This window comes from Camelus dromedarius, chromosome 10, assembly GCF_036321535.1.
Source record: "Camelus dromedarius isolate mCamDro1 chromosome 10, mCamDro1.pat, whole genome shotgun sequence".
In the NCBI taxonomy this organism is placed as follows: Eukaryota; Metazoa; Chordata; class Mammalia; order Artiodactyla; family Camelidae; genus Camelus; species Camelus dromedarius.
Window position 1 is genome coordinate 4,076,198 of NC_087445.1, and position 21,729 is coordinate 4,097,926.

A 21,729-nucleotide genomic window follows, 5' to 3' on the forward strand; every position below is an offset into this window, starting at 1 on the left:
CCCACGCCTTGGAATTTTCAGCCCCATAAGCCAAGAAACATCCTTTTCATCTCAACCCTTTTAAGTTAGGTTTTTGTGTCTTGCTACCCATAGGATCCTGATGAATATGTATTAATGTTAAAAGGAAGCAGGGCAAGGTTTGAAGCAGGAGAGCAACACGGCGGGATTTGTGTTTCAGAGAAGCCAGTGTAGTTACACCATCTGCCTGCAGCACGTGCCGGCCACTCTCCCTGAGAATAGGCAGAGTCATCTCACCTCCATGGAGATCTTTCTCTGTGTAATTCATGTGACTCGCCATCGGAATTCACATCTGAACGCAAGTGCAAAAAACTGGTCTAAACCAAGATAGACTTTGTGAGACTGTATTTGATGCTTTTGAGTTTCCTGCCTTTAGCGCCAAATTTGTGAAGTTGGTACTGTCAGCAAGGGCTTTTCTGCAGCTTTTCTGGCCCCTCTGCCCCGCTACCCTGGACCAATAACAGTTTCAAATTGTACAGCAGAAAAATATGCTGGAATTTTAGCACCGAGTCTTAGGGAAGTGAGCAAGTGAAATGAGTGTTTGCCTTTGAGGATTAAATTTAATGCTGGGAAAGAATCAAAAAGCGTACATGGTCTCTGGGGGGCACTGCCAGTATCGTTGCGATTGGCGGCCCCGGAGGGGCAGCGGTGGACATTACCCGGAAGTCCCGGAAGTGGGACAGAATCCACTGCCGTTGTAGACTATCTCCCTAGACACTGAGGGTCCCCACCAACATTTTTTTCCCTCGCCAGCTGTAAAGCATACTTGCTGTTGGAGCAGATGTCAGGAAAAGTGTCAGCGTTTACATCCAAGTGACCTTGGCCCAATGGGCACAGACAGGACAGGGGGGCTTTAACATAATAACCTGCTGCTCTGGGCGGACGGAATGGCCGAGCTAAGGCAGGAGCCAGCAGGCAATGGTGTTTCAATGATTCTCTGTTGTTATGCAGATCAGTTTCTGTTTACACCGAGCATATACGCCCTAGAATATTGTGGTACATGCCGCCTTCTTATTATCAAATACCAAAATTTCTTCCTGTCAGTGGTTTCTTAATTTCCAAGAGATGGAAAGCAGACATTTCCCTGGAAGCTGTTTCTGCTGATAAGTATCCCAGATCATCTCAGGAATTCCAATTTATCTTATCTACCCAGCAATACTGCCAAGGGAAATGTCAGACTTCTCATTTAGAGAAGCTAGAAGGTCAGTTGAGTTCATATAGGAAATGAGCAATAAATATAGATATTTTTCCATTTCACCATTAATTTCAGTTGCAGACTGTCGTAGAATGTGAATAGGGGATTTCTCCTTCAGTCTCTCTCTTGGGTCACAGTGTCTCTCCCTAGATTTGGGGACGGCATTAGGAGATTTAGATCTGCTGTCCTAAGGCAAATCCCTTAAGTGTTCTGTGTCTGACTTGCCCCAGCAGTAAAACAGAAATAAAGCCACTTCCTTGTCAAGATCTGTGAAACATACTGCTACATCGCCTTACAGCTTTATTGTAAAGTGAATCTTCTTGAATTCACCCTACCGTGTATTTTCTACCCTAAAAACTCCCTACACTAGACTTCTCCTTGTCTTAGACCATTTTATGAGAATTCTAGAGTTGAGCTGCCACCTCCTGCTAAGAAGAGTCTTTGTGTTCAGAGAGGTGTATCCAGAAGCTCTTTGCTTTGCATTACTTTTAATCATTATAATTCGCCTGGGGATCCCTTGAAACTCTTTAATGAAGGCATAATGAGCAGTTATACGCTTATGGACAATCAAAACATAAGTCTCTGCTAAACATCTGGATCTGTTGTCATTAATCGAGGTATTTATCTTGGCTTATCTCTTCTTTACCCAAAATACCACTTTGTGCTAATGGAGTCTACCTGCGTTTCAGAATCAGAAAGGATTCCTTCTCCTTTACGGAAGTGATCAGGGCTTGGAAGAGGAGACCAGTGAGGATTATGAGCCCATTTTGGAAATGTGTCAAGCAGTGTTCCATCCTACCCAATCCCTAACCATTTGCAAGGTATTTTGGCCAAGTGGTGTTTAGCCCAGTGGGAATGGCTTTCCCTTTGGATCCTCGAAAATCCTGTCATCCTAAAAGGCAGAATTCCATGTCCTTGTCTTTCATTTATTCATTCATTCACTTGTCAAATATTAAGTTCCTACTATGGGCCAGGAGATGTTCTAGGTACTTGGGATGCAGTGTTGAACAAAAGCAACCAGGGTTTCAGCCCTCGTGGCGCTTACATTCCTCTCTGCAGCCTTCATCAGCCTCTCCTTCCTTTGAATACTGCAACATTTACAGCAGAAACACTGAACTGATCCCTTACTCATGTACTCTTAAATGTGATACTCCAGTTATTTTATGAGCGAGGCTTACAGCATTGAGTTAAAGGCACTGACATTTCAGTCAGCTTGCCTGGGGCACATCTCACCTGATGGAGCCCTCGCTTGAGCTAAGACACAAACTCTCTCAGCCTCATTTTCCTCATCTGTGCAATGGGCAAAACAGAACTAGCAAGCTCACAGAGCTGCTGTGAGGATGGGATGAGCTCTTCAGGACAAGTACATAGCCTGGCGTGCAGCACACCGAAACATCAAATGTTAGCTCGGATTCCGTGCAGAGTATGAAACACGCTACAGATTCAAGCAGTCGAGAAATATTTCAATCTGTCCTCATCCTCACCCCACCGGGCAGAATAGAAAGTCGTTTTCAATCCCTACTGTGACTTCTGGTCACCATCAACTCACCATCAAGAGTGGTGATTTTTGTTAAGCATTTTGTTAAGCATAAAGTCTGATAACCCTCCACTGGAAATACGGTAATAATAATGAGAGAAAATAAAACAAAATAATAAAAACACCTTCAAATGATTAACATGATTTTATACTACATGCTCATGCATTCAAGAATTCCCCACGTGTGCATAATTAAAGTCAAAATTCAGAAATTAAATACAGAATAAGTTGTGAATGGACATCTCCCCATAGTTAAACTAAATATTAATTCAATTCAAAGTAGTTGAGTTACTTTGATTTAATGAGCTCAAAACACCATCTATTACATTATTATTGTTAACTTGAACTTAATTTATTTTGTACTTTCATTTGCATTTAACCCGAGAACTTACATCAAGCCTAAAGAGGTAATACGTAAGTTTAGATTCTTACACATTTTAGTGATACTATAATAAAGATGATTTTAGTCGAGGTCCATGGCATTTTTCCCTCCTTACAAAACCTCCATATCCAGGTCTGGGAACAAAGAGGGTGTGGGGTTTAGCGCCCAGCAACCCAAGTGTGCATCCTGACCCTGCCTCAGACACCAGCTCTGTGTCTTGGGAAGTCAGTTAACTTTTCTGAGCCTCTGTTCCCTCATCTTGAAAATGAAGCTAATTCCCACCCTACTCAGATTCTCTGCAGGTATCTGAAGGATGGCGTCCCTCTGTTTCCTCCTCCTCGCTCACTAGGGAAATGGGTCCTTTTAATCAGCCGTTTATTTTGTTTTTTTGTTTTAACTTGTGAGCTTTCAAAATGAGTCGGTTCTTTAGATCCCCCTGGAATCTCGAACTTCCCAGTCAGGCTGCTGCACCGTCTGCGGGGCCCAGCGCAAAATGAAGGTGCGGGGCCGTGTTCCAAAGCAACCAATAGTGCTATGGAAGGTGTTAAAATAGACAGCTTTACCTTTCTTCCTTGGTCCCTCTGGGTCTTCCCAGGGGTTTTATGTTTCCTAGTTAATGTCGCACCGCCTTGGGAGCCGGGATGATCGCAGGTGAGCGCAGACCCAAAGGAGCCCGCGGGCCCCCCCCACCTCAGAGCACGCGCATGCGCAGCCCGCTGGCTGCCACGTTGCCCCTGCCCTTCCCCTGGTCCCGCTGACGTGGCCACACGTGACACCCCAGTGGTTCCTATTCTGTGCCCAGTTCCCCGCCAGGGGCACTTGCTGGGTGGGAGCTGATGGAGGCTGGGGAGGACCCAGAACTCCAGAGAGTGGGGAGGGGAAGGCCAAGAACACATTCCCAAAGAGGCAGTGGGAAGCTGGGCCCAGGATGCGCAAGTTTCCAAGTTCCTGCGCGTGCTCTGTTGTCCCATCAGGCCTCCTTGACGAAACACAAAGTCAAAGATCAGATTATGAAGCACTGCAGGATGGCAGCCTCAGAGTCCCGAATGCTAAGAATAACAACTGTGAGAGTAGGAGCCTGCTCCCAGTTACAGCGGCCAGCGGGGATGCTTGTGGCGGTGGTTAGTCTCATGACTGTTACCCACCAGGGTTCTCGGGCTTCTCAATCAGGAGAAATTGGTAGGAGGCCAGAGGAGAAATTCAGACAAGTCTTTCCTGGGACTTCTGCTGTACCAGGAGGGAGCAAAAACAAGTAACAGTTTCCCCTGCTGGCTCCCCTAGGGGGAGGGCGGCAAGCTGGTCCCTTAAATGGTGTGAGGATAGGGGCAGGTCCGGGGGCAAGACTGGAAGGGTGGCTTAGGCGGTCTGCCCACCCCCTTGGTGGCGATGTATGCAGGGATCATGCACAGTACCCTGCTTTTGCTTGGGACATTTCAGAAATGGCAATTGAATTTCTGGTGCTTTTGTATCTTGTTCTTCTTGACTGTCCCAACTGTGCATGTACACAGTTATTTTCAGTCCCTTACAGTTTCTTTGTATTCTGTTGCTTCCCAGTGCAAGCATTTCAGCCCAGGGTCCCAGGTCTCAGCTTGTGCAAACACTGCAGCAGAGGGTCCCAGATCCCAGAAGTTCTCATAAGAACTTCACAGAAAGCAGAAAATTTATTGCACACATGAAAAGCTATGCATCTGAATGGGAGGAAATAGAAGGGTCCCAGAAGGACTACAGGTGGCAGTAGATAACTCCTGCCATGGAGCACGCCTGTGCCTGCTCCCGCCCCTCCACCAGCCGGTAAACACCAGGCACGCTGATCAATTGCCTAATCTGAGATCTGAGTAGGTTGTGCATGGAGGGCAGAACGGGCTGGGCCATGTAGGTCATAGCTGTAGCTCAGAATGAGTATGTTTTCCTTCTGCTGAGACAGCGAAACCATATTGCTGTCATGGGAACTGCCACTCTCTTGACAACCAGGGTTTCCCTCCATGTGCCCCATCCAGGCTGGGCTCCATTGATTCATTTTTGGTTGCTTTGTTTCCCGCTTTGTTTCCATGCATTCCCTGGCCAAATACAAGATGGGACACCCAGAACTTTCCAAATTATTCAACTCTGTTTATATATACTGAGTCCTAAAGAGAAATCCAACAGAGTTCATGTTGTTAACCATGCCAACAAGCCAAACTGATTTTCAGTCCAGAATCTTCTTCCCCTAGAGTGAAGGCTTTGTAGCCCCAAGACCTAGCAGGGTGCCTGCACCGAGTATACATCCCGGAAATGTTTGTTACATGAATGGCTGAGTGACTGATACATTGATCTAAGCTTTGGTACTTGCTGTTCCCATAATTTCTTTTCCCTCATGGTACCTAAGGGAAAGTAAGCAGAACAAGAATTATTCCCCATTGTACGTATAAGGAAACTGAAGCTCAGGAGGGTGGAGTGCCCAAAGTCATGGGGCTGGAATCAGAACATAGGTTTCTGAGCCCAAATGTAGGGCTTTTGGCTTCTAAAGTAAAAAGCAAAATTCTGCTGTCAACTTGAATGTATGTAGGTTGTGCCAACAGCCCTATTTTTCTTAGCAAGGTACGTTTACTGTTAGCTTGTAAGTTGTGTCTTGTAAGTTTTGTCTTACAAGTCACCCCTTTGGTGAGCCAGAGAGACAAAACACATTTTAGGAGGAATCACGTTTCATTAGCTAGAGATGGTGGTGAGTCAACACAAGTGAACGCTTTAAGGAGATCATTGTTACTGTGTAACAGGGAAGAACAAAGCTGACTCCATATTATTAGAACTGTTCCTTTGGCTCTAACCCTGTGCTCTGTTTCCTGGGCTTAGTCATGCTGCACCTTTGGGAAAAGAATGCTGCCTAGAGCCTGAAAGACACAGGAGAGCCCATTCTCAAGGCTCTGACTTTTAAGGGTATTAACAGTTTTCCATTCATATAAAGATAAAAAGTTGCAGAATAGAAAATAACATTTGTTTTGTTGGAGGTTTGCAGGGACACCATGACCTCACCCACATGGACAGCTGCAAGAACAAAGGATTCCGACACCAAGAAGTTTGCAGTGACCAAACACATCCCGTCCCCTTTTCAATATAAAAAGGAGCCTGAATTCTGGCCTGGGGAAGATGGCTCTCCAGGACATTAGTCTGCCGTCTACTCGGTCTGCTGGCTTTCCGAACAAAGTCGTTATTCCTTGCCCCAACACTTCGTCTCCTGATTTATTGGTCTTTCAAGCAGCGAGCAGACAGAGCGAGCTTGGACTCGGTAATAAACCTGTTAATGGTTATCTAGGTATAAGGACCCATTTGAGTAATGCTAAACCTCCAAATAAGAAAAACTAGGGTAGCTGGGGAGAGAGCAAATTGATTTAAAAAAGATTATATATATATCTTTATAAATATATATATATATATATTTATTGAAATATAGTTGATTTACAATGTTGTATTAGTTTCTGCCATATAGTATAGTGATTCAGTTATACATATATACATATTCTTTTTCATATTCTTTTTCATTATAGGTTATTATAAGCTATTGAATATAGTTCCCTGTGCTATACAATAGGTCCTTGTTGTTTACCTATTGTGTATATGGTGGTTTGTACCTGCTAATCCCAGACTCCTAATTTATCCCTCCCCTCCGCCCTTTCTCCTTTGGTAACTGTAAGTTTGTTTTCTATGTCAGGGAGTCTGCTTCTGTTTTATAAATACGTTCATGTCATTTTTTTTTTTTTAAGATTCCACATACAAGTGATATCATATGACATTTGTCTTTCTCTGTCTAACCTACTTCACCTAGTATTATCATCTCCAGGTCCATTAAAAGGATGTTTTGTGATGCACTTACTCAGCAGATACTGAGAACCTCTGTTTTCCGGACACTTCTTGGGCTTTGGGCACGGAACCATGAACAAGACACACATAGCCCCTCCCTCTGGGGTACTCAGGTTGATGGAGGAGACAGACAGTAAACAGATCTATTAGGAAACACAATTTAGGAACACGCATGCCCCAAAAGACGGACTAACCAGCAGCTGATACAATTTGGCACCTTCGTCTTCTTATGAAGGATGTATACGGTGAGAACTGGGAATTGACTCAAATCCAAGACTCAGTTTCATCGTCAATAAAGTGGAACTGATTCTACTTACAGGTTTATGATGGGGCTCAGATCTTCTTGGATCTCCCCAAGTCAAGGTGAAGTTGCTTCAGATTCTCTACTCCTCTGCTTACAGACTTTCTGCTTACCAGAGCACTGGGCAGATGAAGTGATGGCCACAGATAGCCTGCATTATGGTTCAGACAAAATACAGCCACTGCCCATTATCTAGAAGCAGACTGATCACAGCTAAAGACATGCTGACTGGGCAGTGGGAGAACAGCTTTAATTAGAGGCAACCCGCGAAATTATTCCACATGCTGATTAACTCACTCCCAAGTAATTAAAAATCCATGGTGTTTCTTTCTTTCTAATTGGGCTTTCACAAATTTTAGCCCACAATTTAAAACCCATAAGCAACCTTAAGATGAAGGCCAACAAACACAAATGGCAGCATCTGTATGTTTCCAAGCCTTGGCATCCTTATGCCAATTCTGGGTCACACGCTAACCATATTTATTCTTGTTCTCCAGGCCCTAGTATATCTACCATTGATTTCTTAAGTTTCTGGTAGTGAGTATTTGTACCCGTGATTCCAAAGTTTGCTAAATTTTGAGTCTCATAGCCACAGCCACATCATCTGCCAGTACAGGGTGACAGCTTCCAACTCATCTGGGCAGTGCAAGCACCCACCTTCTCTTGATCTCAAAAAACCTTACTATTTTGAAAACCTGCTCATCAGAAGATGTTGGGTTCAGCAGCTAATTTTCAGTTCAGCAATACTCAAAATTGTCATATGCAACTCAAAAAGCACTGCAAAAGTTCATCTCTCCTGCATTCTGCCATTCATAGCAACAGCTCTTACTTGTCTTCATGACAGCTCTTTAGCTCTCCAAGCTATTCCAGTAACCATCAGGGGCTGGGCTTGATTGATTATTATTTGTTGCACCACTGTGTCAACAGTCTGCCTGCCATGGAGAATATGTGCACTTGGCTTAGGTGGAGGCCAATGGTTTTAATCCAGGGTCTAGCGAGTAACTCCCAAATTTGCAGCCAGGCTCCATGGGGTGCAGCCACAGAATAATGGCACCATCAGAAAAATGCATTTCATGGGTCTCACAGTAATATTTGAATTACCTCAATTTTTAATTTTTATTACAAAAGATATAAAAAGGCCACTGCAATAGCATTCCCATTTCTCTGCCATGAGATTCCAGCAGGTGCCTCATCCTCTCTCTCAAACTTGTTGAATCTCCCAAGCTTTCTTACTTAATGTCATTTATTGTATTTGGTAATTAATTCATTTCATTCTGTCTTTCAAGACAAAGTACCAATGGGCGTTAACTGACGCTAACACTTCTCTAGGGCCAGCGTTGCATGCAAACCCAGGAAGGTCTTTGCTTCTGATTTTGGTGCCTCTTGGTTTCAGGCCTCTTGAAGAGTTGCCCTTTATCCAAGCTTTTCCCACTGATGAGTCAAAAGTGCCCATTCCCATGTAAATTTTTCTCTCCACTTGTGCCAAGTGATGACCCTTTCTGTTCTCCTGGATTTTCCTGTACATTGACTGCCCTTCTGGCCCATGAAGTGTTTAGGCTCAATACAGTTTCCCTCCAACAGGAAAAGTTTGATTCCTACTACATTGGGGCTATTAGATCATGATTCCCTTGTATTGCTTGACTTGTAGATTTTTTTTCCCTGGACTAAAGAGAATAGCAGCTCTCTACTGCTTTGGTGGTGTTGTCCATTTGGATATTTTCCATTAGTATTTATTTAAGGGCTATTTGAACTGAATTGCTTCTGGTGATCTTTCTATCTGACTTGTTACAGTCCTAACAACCCGCCCCCTAGCAGAGAACTACCAATTAGTTCTGGCAGATATTCTATCTTTCAAAATCTAGGACACGGTTTAGAAGACAGACCAGTATTTTGTGTGCCACGAAGAAATAAAAAACTGACGTGGCACTCAGATGTACCCCAAGTTCAAAGATATTAAAATGTGAAAACATTTGCATTTAGAATCAATGGTAATATATTTGCAGTAACATGGGTGGACCTGGAGCTTGTCATTCTAAGCGAAGTAAGCCAGAAAGAGAAAGGAAAATACCGCATGATATCACTTATATGTGGAATCTAAAGGAAAAAAAAGACACAAGTGAACTTATTTACAAAACAAAAACAGACTCACAGACATAGAAAACAAACTTATGGTTACCAGAGGGGAAAGGGTTAAATTGGGAGTTCAAGATTTGCTGATATTAACTACTATATATAAAATAGATAAACAACAAGGTCCTTCTGTACAGCACAGGGAACTATATTCAGTATCTTGTAGTAACCTATAATGGAAGAGAATATGAAAAGGAATACACGTATGTATACGTATGACTGAAACATTGTGCTGTACACCAGAAATTGACACAACGTTGTAAACTGACTATACTTCAATAGAATCAATGGTATATAGAGACACACATACAATTTTTTTTCTTATTTTAGCATTTTGAATGAGAAGAAATGTATGTACGGCATGAAATCCAAGGAGAACAAAATAGGTAAACATCACAGTCTTGCTCTCAACCCTGTGCCCACTTCACCTCCCGACGGGCAGCCACTCCTACTGTTCAGTATTGAGCAGGCATTTTGCTTTTGTTGCTGTTGCTATTAATTTTTTTAAGTCAGATTTATGGAGATAGAAGGTACATTTAGTGATGTTTTCCTCCTGTTGTACAGTTTGATGCATTTGGATAAAAGCGCATAGCCCCTCATGCCCTTTTGTACCCCCTCTCCCAGCCCCCCAAGACCTTGATACCACTGATCTGTTCTCCGTCCTTAGAGCTTTGCCTGGTCCAACTGCTAGAGGGATGGCATCATACAGAACACAGTCTTTTACATCTGGCTTCATTCGCATAATGCATGGGAGATTTCTGCGTGTTATTGTGTATATTAAAAGTTCATTCCTTCTTATAAGTATGTTTTCAATTACAACCCTTTGGATTACCTCTTAACCTAAACTGTCCCTAGCTGATCTGTGAAAATTTGTATTCTTTTCTGTCCCCCATGCCTGCTCCCAAGTCACACAGCCTTGTCCTTCCCACTGCACTGACCCCCACTCATCCTCCATGCTAAACATTTTGGTTTAATTATATTTGAAAGTGCCCCCAGAGTAGGAAATGTGTCACCTTTTGAATACCTGAGAAGCAAAGAGTGGCTTTTAAGAAGATGTTTTCCACACTCTTCTAAGAACATTCATGATGTTATCTTGGGTCCAGGGTGTCTTCTGGGATGTGATTTGGAAGGACCTGAGCAAGGCTACACATGGAAGTATTCTCTCCAACTATATTTCTTCTCTCTTTTTTTCTCCCTCCCTCCCTTCTTTCCTTCCTCTCCATCTCAGTTTTTTTCTCTCCATTTCTCTCTTTCTCCCTTTAGGAAGTGCCTTCTCACCTGGAACAAATCAGATAGGAAACTGGTGCTTTTTCATTTGGACAGCCTCAGAGTTTGTAAACATTTTTTTTTTCCTGGATCAACTGCTGGCAATAAACAAACACATTTTCCATAGAGTATATTGAGTGGTGAGAATGCTCTGAAGAATAATAAATCAAGAAAGAGGATGGGAAACACCTGGAGGAAGGCAGATAGTGCAGATGTGCAGATGTCTGTGCAAAGCAGATTCTCAGCAGATGGAAGAGCGAGGACCAAAACCCTGAAACAGGAACATGCTGGTATATTTCTTTATACTCCATTTTGCTGATTCTGTAAAAGGTAACCTTTGGGAAGTTTCTGACAATAGTAACTGTAAATACAGTTGACCTTGAACAACATGGGTTTGACCTGTGAGGATCCACCACTTACATGTGGCTTTTTTTCAATAGTAAATTCTACAATATTACAAGGTCCCAGGTTGGTTCAACCCACGGATGCGGGACTGTGGATATGGAGGGCTGACTATAAGTTGTATGAGGATTTTGAACTAAATGGAGGGTTGGCACCCTTACACCCTGACACCTCCTCAACCCCCAAAACCCCCCATGTTGTTCAAGAGTCAATGTACCAAATACGCTTTGGATTAAAAACAAAATGTTAACCACTATGTATAAAAATAGATAAAAAACAAATTTCTTCTGTATAGCACAGGGAACTATATTCAATATCTTGTAATAATCTTTAATGAAAAAGAATATGAAAATGAATATATGTATATATGCACACACATGACTGGGACGTTATGCTGTGAACCAGGAATTGACACAATGTAACTGACTATACTTCAATAAAAAAATAAACAAGAAAAAAAAAAGTCTAACACAGTAGGAATATCAAAGGCCACAGAAAGCCCTACATTTTATCTTCGCTGAAGTAGATATATTCCCGAAGACGGTGATCTGGTCAGGTTCCTTTGACAGTAGCTTTGACCACTAATCACAAGCTCTGATCCCGGCCCCTCTGGCTGCCTGGAGAGGTTGTTGATTCTGACCCCACTTTATTTTTGAACTGAGGTTATAACAGATAAACACACACACACACACAGTACTTTGTGAATGACCCACAAACCCTCAAATTGAAAAGTCAACTGGAAAGAATGTCTGTGGGTGTGCTGTTGCAAAACAGAATAAATTGTTTTCAGGATTTATGACTACTTTTTCGAAAGACAGTCTATGATGTACTTTCTGTTTTTTTTTTTTTTTTCTTGCGTTTCTTGCTGTTTTTCCTCTGAAATCTTGTTCCCTTCCTCCCGACTTCCCTCCACAACCATTGCTATTAGCCAAGTGAGTGATCCGGAGGGAAGATCTTTAACTGGAGTGTGCGGTTTCACTATCGAGTGACTCTGTGAGAGTTTGATAAGTGATTCCCCCGTGGATCTCCTGTTAGCTCCTACCACACCAGGCATTTTTCAAATAAAGCATTACTGGAAAACTCCACCTTCTGTAAAATTGTGCACTTGAAGTAACTGGGCTTATGAATAAAGGAGGGTAGTGATACAACACTCAGAGCCCACGCAGCTGTGTATCTACACTTGACACGTCTTGAACAACTTGAACCTGAGGAAGGTGCCTTGAACATTCTTGGCTGCAGACATCAAAAATGAATGGATCTCATACAGTGAACATGGCAGCAAGCATTGCATTGGCTCACGGCTGCAGGAACCAAGACCAGGCTGACGGGAGTGGCCGCTGCCAAGGTGGGAGGCGTCGACCTGCCGTGGTCCAGGTGCATCCTCAGAACCGGGAGCCCGCAGCTTGGGGAGAGCGAGGAAGGGGCAGGAAAGACGGAGTGCGGGGGTTTGTGTCCAATTTTCTTAAAACCTAGCTCAACAGGCTCATTCCACGTGTGTAGCAGCCAGATGGAGGGATCTTCCTTCCCCGTGGAAGGTTATAATTCTCCTCTGCCTTCTTTGCCCAGGAAAATTTGTGCGTGAGCTAACGTGAATTTCCTGATACACTGATAACATTTCCCTGCTTATCATTTATTCATGGATTTCTTCACATTGCAGAAATCACATCTTGCAAGAAGACTGACTATCTTTGACCCATTGGAAACTGGATATTCTTATATTAGCAAAAAGGTTAGGAAGGTGCAGTGGTTACCAAATAAGGATGGTAACAATAATGGGTCCCCTTTATTTGGTGCTTTCCACGGGCCAGGCCCTTTGCTAAGTATTTTATAGATATTATCGTATTTAATCGTCTCAGGGATCCTATGTCAGAGGATTTTCTACGCCTATTTTGCCCGTGATGAAACTGGGACTAAGAGAAGCAGGGTAAACTGAGTGATGTCACCTAGCCAGGCACAATGCAGAACTCAGAGCTCATTTCCATGACACAGACAAACTTATTTACAAAACAGAAACAGATTCACAGACACAGAAAACTAACTTATGGTACCCAAAGGGGAAGGTGGGGAGGGATAAATTAAGAGTTTGAGATTAGCAGATACAAACTACTCAGTACAGAATAAATGGACAACAAGGTCCTACCGTACAGCACAGGGAACTATATTCAATAGCTTGTGATAACCTATAATGAAAAAGAGTATGAAAAAGAATATATATACATATAACTGAATCACCATGCTGTGCGCCAGAAACTAACACAACATTGTAAATCAACTATATTTCAATTAAAAAGAAAAAAAAAAGAACTCATTTCCAAAGCTCACACTCTTAACCATCTCTTGCTTGATTCTGTGGACTTAGAGCTAAGTCTTAAAATTATTAATTAAAAGATAGATTTGATACCAGACAAAATGATAAGGTAAGCTCCGTGCTACAGAACCCTTCTCTGGACAAACAAGATGCATCATTTCTGTGCTGCTTTAATCTCAGGTTTCCATTCTCTGTGCACCAAAGGGACAGCTCTCCAGTCTTAGCGGCGTGTGTGCACCATTAAATAAGGTGGGCTTAACACATTTTTCTGTGCTGTATTTTGCTAAGTGCACTACAGACAGAATGCCGAGGAAGGCTGGAGGAGGCCTAGAGGCCAGACGGAGAATGTCAGGCTAAGATGCCAGGTAGATATGGACAGAGAATGGGAAGGTTTAAAACAGCAAATAACTATTCTTTGCCTTTGCTCTTTCTTTGTGTGTTCATTTGGCTTAAAATAACAGACATGTGTTGTCTCACAGTTCTGGAGGCCAGAGATCAGACATCAAGGTGTCAGCAGGGCCTTGCTCCTTCTGAAAGATATAGGGAGATCCTTCCTGGCCTCATCCAGCTTCTGGTGGTTCACTGTCAGTCTTCAGTGACCCCTGGCTTGCAGCTGCCTGGGCCATCCCCCGGCATTCTCCCCGTGTCTCTGTCCTCACGTGGCATCTTCTTATAAAGACACCAATCATATTGGACTAGAGGCTGCTTTTGATGAACTATTGCTTTTGTGACCTCATTGTAACTTAATGAATTGCATCTGAAATGATCCTATTTCCAAATCAGGCCACAATCTGATATACTGGGAGTTAGGACATCAACTCCTCTTTTTGAGGGACACAATTCAACCCATCACATCATTGGGTTATTTTTCTCTGGGAACTGAGTATATTGCTGAACATTTCATGGCATGGAAGAATGCACTGGAAAAATACCTCCTTTATTAAATCCTGTATTTATCCCTGCATTGCGAGCCCCTGAGTACATCTGATGACTGCTTTTAGAAATGCTTCAACATTTATATGACATAACTACAAAAAAGAACATAATCTCAACTCCCAGTCACATGAAAAACCTGGAAACAAACATCAGAGAGATCCATTCAGAGTTTTAAAAATTAAGAAAAAATTAGGAAAAAATCATCTGTAGCATATGGAATAATAAAAATGTTGCCAATGGGAACATTAAAGGGTTAACTTTATCCTCTTCTTTGAACCTACCAGCTGACTTCAGACTCAGCTGCCCTTACATAACATATTATTCTCGTAACTCTTGGCTTCCTTCTGACATCAGAAATGGGAGGAACATAAAAAAACGGGCAAAAAGGAGGAAGAGAGAATTTTGAAGTAATGGCAGGAAATAAATGAACCATATCAATTATTTTTTATATGCTCAGTAAAGTATAACCCGGATTAAAAATGAAAATAAATTTCGTAATACTCTACTATTCTAAACTCTAAATCAATAAAATTGGCTCTAAACCCATTTAAGTCTTTAGAATACTTTGAGAAACTTCTTCAGTTATCTTATCAACCAATCATTCTGCACTTACTGTATTTATGTTTTCTCATAGCTTATGGTTTCAACAATGGCGTATATGGGATCTTAGGCAGCTGGAAATAAAATCAATTTGGTTCATCATAAGCCATATTTAATATGGCTAAAATTGGGGGGGGATAAGTAAAATTGTTAATGAAGAAATAAAATACAAAATAATAAAATTTAAAAATCTCACATTAATATATTCTCATGGAAGTAGCTCAGGGTAGCATTCTTTAAAATCTTGGAAACTTATCAGTAATCTACAGGTCAGAAGGTAGATGGAGCCAAATCAACCCATGACGTCGCTTCATCTCTGTATCTCTAATCCATTTCCCATCTCTGTCCCCAGATGGATATGGATACATATTATATTCCTAGTCCTATGGGTTTCTTTTTTCTATTTGTTTTTGCTTTTATTTTATTTTATATTTTTTACTATGAACCCCTTTAAAGACTCTAAATCTTGTCAGCTTAAAAGGGAAAAAGAATTGTGAAAAAAAAAGAAAGAACCATAGACTTTGGAGAAACAAAATGTTAGAGTCTTAATTCTGAGTCCCTCTGACCCAAGGCTTTCTCTTCTACCCTGCTATTTCTTATGGACACTTGTCTGATGTTTTTTATGTTTTTAAGACTAATTTTTCTCTGAAGACTAATTAATACACTAATTTATACTTTTTTTCCTGAGAGAAATGGGGAGGGCTGATTTAATGTGTTTCCTTCTCAATCAGGGTGTAAGCAACAGAAAAGGTTTGATCTAACATTTTTTTTTTTAAACAGAGCACATTGTAAAATCCTCTTCTATTTAATCATTATAACAACTCCAGGAGCTAGATTTTTTTTTTTATCATCTTCATTCTGTAGTTGAGGGAACACTTACTCTTTTATTCATTCCCATACAGACTCAAATGTGTATGAAAAAATTATGCTACACATCTTTGGGTGTCTCCCACGATACTGGATTTCAAGACCAGCCCAAAGTGCAGGTCATGTAACCAACACTGAGCATGCGAGCTTCTTAAATTTTTCCTGTACATACCCAGAGATCGGACAAAAAGAGCACATTATCTCAACATCACTAGCTTTTTCTTATTTTTCTAGATGTCAACACCCAAATTGAATCCAGGGAAATCTTCATTTTAATGTTTAAAAAATATTTGAAAATAGTTACTTTTCCTTATAAGCAATTATATAAAATGTAAAACTCATAAATTTAAAAAAGGAAAGAGAAAATTTATAATGCCCACAGTCTCACTCCCTAGATAAGTTAGATATTAACAATAGGCAAATGTATTTGACAATCTTTAATATGAGTGCGTGTGTTTGTGTGTGTGAGTGTTCAAATGGTAGGTCCGTTACTGTTATAGAGTGTCTTTTCTCAAATAACGTGTATTTGATTTTTCATGTCAATAAAAACATATCGACATTATCATTCTCACTTGAATAAATATTATTCCACTGTATGTATTACATAATTTATCTATCAATCATCTACCTTCTAAAAATGAAAGATTTTGTACATCAGAGCTGAGCATGTGTAAATAATATTGCATACTGATAAGGATATTTCAAAGGAGGAGATTATGGGAACACATCACAAAATTCCGTATCTAAGATTAGTTTGCATGGAAAGGGTACACAGCCTTCAAATACAGTTGAAATTCAAAGTCAGGGGGTCTCTGTGTTTTGTTCAGTGTAGGTGCTCCCTCCGCGGAAAGGGTGTCAGGAACCATACTTTGCCAAATATCCATGTTCTCCTTCCATGCCCGTTCGGGTTTAAAACAATCTAATGTGTGATTTCTAGCTGCAAATAGGAAAAAAAAAAAAAAAGGATGTTTTAGAGGTGACAATATTTTGGTGTTTTCTTAAATAATTGACAATTAATGGATTTGACTCAAGTCTGAAACATTTACTTGCTGAACAATGCTTGGCACCATGTTGTTCTAGTGTTCACTGAGGAGAAATCATGGTAATCCCTTGCTCCTTCAACTCTTGCTCTCCAAACTTTTCCCGTCTGAACTCAAAAGCTGAAAAGATTAGAAGAAAATTTGGGATAAATCCCTTGCCAGTCGAAGAGTCGCTGCTAGCTCTCTGAAATTTAGGAACCCAGACAATTCGGATAATGCCTCCTCTCTTGCTGTCTAAACTTAATAGTTGAGTGTTCAATATCTGAACAAGAAACTTGGTATATGGGTTGGAGATGGACACATTAATCAACCCCCAAATGCATATTTCATGGAGGAGGAGGAAGGTTGGAACAAAACAGTGTACATTTCAGAAATTGTGTGATTAGGCAATGAATTATAAATTAGGGAAAAGTTCTATCCGTCTGTAAGAGAGCTGAGAAATGACCTGGGAGGTGGGAATGAGGAAGGAACTGTACAGAGCAGAGAATCTTTGCTATTATGTTCAGCTCATAATATCTCTTCTAACGACTCTTCAGTGGAATGAGTTTAGAATTCCTTTCTGTTTATCTCTTTTGCATCCTCCCTTTGTTTGTTTGCTTGTTTTTGGATAATCGGAGTGACAATTCTCAGCATTGTCTCTGCAGAGTATTTTATTATCTGAATTCTTAATTCAACCAAAGGCATACATGAAAGCAAGGCAGCTAATGAAACCAGTGTTCGCTTCATAAACAGGGAAACATCTGGAAGACTTTGGGTATTATTTTGCTTCTTCAGCTGGGGGTTTGTTTGCCCTTTGCTTCTGATCTGCTCCTAGGTTTTCACATAGGAGACCAAAAATACTTTGACTAAAGCAATGTTTCCCAACCTTGCCGGATCATGAGCATCGCCTGGGGACAACTTGTTAAACACACAGACCCAGGCATCAGTGAATCAGAATTTCTAGGGAATTGGCTCGGAAACGTGTGTTTTTAACAAGGGTCCCAGATGATGCTCGTGATCAGATGAGTTCAGGGCTCACGGGACCAAGATGTGGACTTTTGTGACATCATCTAAAAGCAAGTCTATCCATGAGTCAATGGCTGGAGCCCCCGGTGCATGTAAAGCATGAACAGCTCAAGTGATTTGCATGAGGACCTGAGACCTTCATTAACATCAGAAACCTTAGCATCATCATTCACAAGCTTTCGTGTCTATCATTGAACTAAGCTGCCTCTTCCCGGCCCAGCTCCAGAAGATTCTAAATCAGTAGGTCTGGAGGGAGTGCAAAGAATAGTTTGAGAAGGACTGATAAATGAATGTCATCCATTATCCCTGCTTGAAAACCAGCTTTAGGCAAAATGCTAAAGTCAGCATGATTGTTTCCAGTTAACTCTCTCGCTCTTCCTAAGGCTGGAAGTACCTTGCGTTACCTCACAAGGACTGGATGCTCAGGCTCCATCAGGAATCCATCCTCTTTTCCCCAGCCCCTGGTGTTTCATCCCTTTTTCCCATTTCAGAGTGCGAACTCCCAGACAGTCCCCTCTTTCCCCCATCTAATGCTCAGTCTCCAGTCCATCAAGATATCTCCTTTGAGCTTCAGATCTTTTCATTGTAAAACCATCTAAAGATCTGTCACCTGGATAGCTCAGGTGTGCTTGAAATTTTGAATGTTTAACCCATAAGCACTCATGCTATGACTGTCTCTCCACCCGCTTAAACAGACGCTGGATATTTTTCATGATTCCCTCCATGATTTTCTCAATATCACATTCATAGGCAAGTCTTCTTAATCAAGCACACCCATTTGCCTGAGTTCACAGTCATTGGCCAGATTCTTAGACTAGTTTCTTGATTTCTTCCTCGCCCTAAGCAAAATAACATACAAGCAAGCAGACTCTGCTCCCACCTCTGGTTTTCCCTTCCCAGTAAATAACATCAGCAGGCATTCTAGAACCTCATGGCAAAAAACTTTGCAGGGAGGGTATAGCTCAGTGGTAGAGTGTGTGCCTATCATGCACAAGGTCTTGGGTTCAATCCCCAGGACTTCCATTAAGAATAAATAAATATAAATAAACAAACCTAATTATCCCCCCCAAACAAAAACAAAAACTTGGAGTCTTTACCTGCTCTCTGTCCCTCCCTGCCTGCATCCAATCTATTGGCAAATCCTCTGGAGTCTACCTTTAAAATACATCTCAAACCTGAGCATCTCTCCCTCTCTCTGTAGCTACCACACTGGTCCTAGCCACATCTGATGTAGCTTCAGATACTGCAGTGAGTTCTCTGTTCTGCTTTCACTGTTGCCACCACCTCGTGACCATTCTCCATAAAATAACCAGAATCATCGTTGTAAGATGTAAGTCATTATTGTATCACTCACTCCCCTTCCAGTGGCTTTTCCACTTACTTAGAATCAAATCGAATCGCTTTTCAATGGTCTCCTAGACCCTAGATTATGAGGGCGTGCCTGCCTCTCTGCCCTCATTTCCTACCCCTGCCCGTCTCCCATACTCTCTGTCCAGCCGCACTGATCTGTTTACTGAGGACCTTTGCCCTTAATGTTCCCTCCGCTCGCAGCCCTTCTCTCTGAGGTGCCCGGGGCACTGACATCTTCTCCTTGGGTCTCTGTCACGAGTCTTCTCCTCCGAAAGCCCTACCCCCTAGCTGGGCTGCTCAAAAGTCCCACTGAGCTCAGGGACAGTCCCCATTTATGCTTCCTGCCCTGGCGTCCTGTTTGATTTGGCATTTGTCCCAGAGTTTTTAATTTTTTAATAAAGTTTAGTTCGAGGTAGCAACAGAAACTTACTAGGGTCGGTTGGACTGGCCTCCATTTTGACCTCCCAGTTCGTGACCACGGGCTGGTCTGTCTGGTGGCCCGCAAGGCTCGTGTGCAGTGAACAGAGTTCTCGCTGCGATGTGTCATTAAATCTGAAAGACCTCCAGAGATGACTCTTTCTCTGACCATTTCCAGAAGCAACCTACCTACGCACTCCATTTCAAGCATAAATGCAAGGGGTTTGCTGATAAAACAAAGTGTGCTCAGGCAACTAATGTCCAATCATTGGGTCTCTCTCTGTATACTCATATTTTCATTTATTAGATAAAGTATATCATGTAATCATGTTAGATGAGTGTTTTGGTATCGTTAACAAGTGATTTTTTTTCATGGAACTTACAAGGAACTACTCATTAATTCTCAAGGGTTTTATGAAACTCATTTATTTAAAATAGAGAGTTTGTGCAAAACATCTATTATGTGTTTAATAATTAGGGGCATCCTGCTTTCGATACAGCTGTATTTCGATTTTTGTAGACTTTTTTTATATCTTTAATATCCTTTTTGAGATTGCAGACTATACTAAAACATGTTAAAGTAAATTTGTAAATTTTTTAATTGAGGTAAGATAATTTTCTAAGTAAGAAGGGCCATGCAGACTGCATTTTACGTTTAAAAGGCATATTAAACAACATAGAGAATGTAGGGCTGGAAACACAATTTAGATTTCTAGAAAAATGCTGAAATGTGCCACATTTTAAGCAGCTTTATTAACAACTAAAGCTATGGTGATTTTTTTTTTTATTGACGCATAAAAGCTACAGTGATTATTCATCTTGGGTTTCTCAAGATAATCTAACAAAAGAATGTTTGAAAACAGGACTATGTACTGGAGAATGTTTCAGATCATATATACTGACTTTTTATTCAGAACATGGATCTCATCACCCTAGTTTCTGGTCTCACTGTTTTTGGCTTTCTCTGCGCTCCTAATCCCACGGTCCTTCTCCCTGAAACAATTCCATGACTCTTGCTTTATAGTTGATGACCATCTGGCCCAGGCTTGTTGTCAGAACCCTCAGTCTGAGCATTGGTTCTACCGGATATAATTGCTACACATTTGCCCTGAGGCATCATCATTTATTTTGAAATAAAAGTGTTTCAATATGCCAATAGTCTTCTCTGTTGAGATGCAGAGCCATGTCTTGTAATTCTAAAGCCTCCCTTTACACAAGTGCCAACATCGCTATCCAAACCTTTCACTTTTGAATGAAGTATAAGGATCAGCTCTCTCTTATTGATTCAGAACTTCAGGCACAAACTCAGCAAAGCAAGTAAACTGCTAACCTTACAGACCCAGTCCTTCCTACTTAGAAAGAGTCACAGGCAGCCAGCGAACCTAGTCATCTCTGATTGCGTTTTGGTAATAAATGGGTTTTTAGCACACGACTGTTCAGGTGAGAGAGAATTCTTAGTACGTGTGACGGCCAGTAAGAAATCTCTTTAAAGAAACCAACAGTAGAGTCAAAATTAGCTAACATGCTCTCTCAGCACAGAGACCAAATATCACCACCACCTCCAGCTACAACTTAAGGCAGAATAAAGGGATCTGTGTGGGTGTATGTGAAATCTATACACTGTAACCAGCGGGATTTTCCACTGGTGTGATGTTATCATAAATAAAGAGTAACACTTTGGAAAATGATCACGATGTGATGAGGCTGTAAATGGCAGCTCTTAAGAGCAAGGGTGTGGTCCTAGGCAGATGTGACTTTTACACCAAAACAAACCACCAAACTAAATACAGAACTAACTGTATTTCTTTGCATTAGCTTCTCTGAGTCTCAGTTTTCTCTTCTGTAAAATGGGAAGAATAGTCGCCCCTACCTCAGACAGCATTAAATGAGATATCATGTACACAGTGTTTAGTTCATCACCTGGCATGTGGGACTTCTCAGATAGCCCCAAACAGGTTAGAGAGACTATGTCACTGTACTGATTTGTGTAAGTAATTCTTTTCAGTGTTTCCTTTCACTTTGTTTACTGTAAAGATCTCAATATATTGTGGTTGCTCCATGTCCTAGACCCCAAATACTACTGTTAATCAATGTGATCATTTTTGCCAAGAAAAAAAACCATGTTAAAGTTCTCCACCTCA

General features: G+C 41.4%; 1 non-coding gene across 1 annotated transcript; it reads left to right on the forward strand.

Annotated features, from left to right (window-relative positions):
- The first annotated feature begins 18,771 nt into the window (after positions 1–18,771).
- TRNAD-AUC (transfer RNA aspartic acid (anticodon AUC)) lies at positions 18,772–18,844 on the forward strand. The gene has a single exon. It is a non-coding gene; the product is annotated as a tRNA-Asp (tRNA).
- The last annotated feature ends 2,885 nt before the right edge of the window (positions 18,845–21,729 follow it).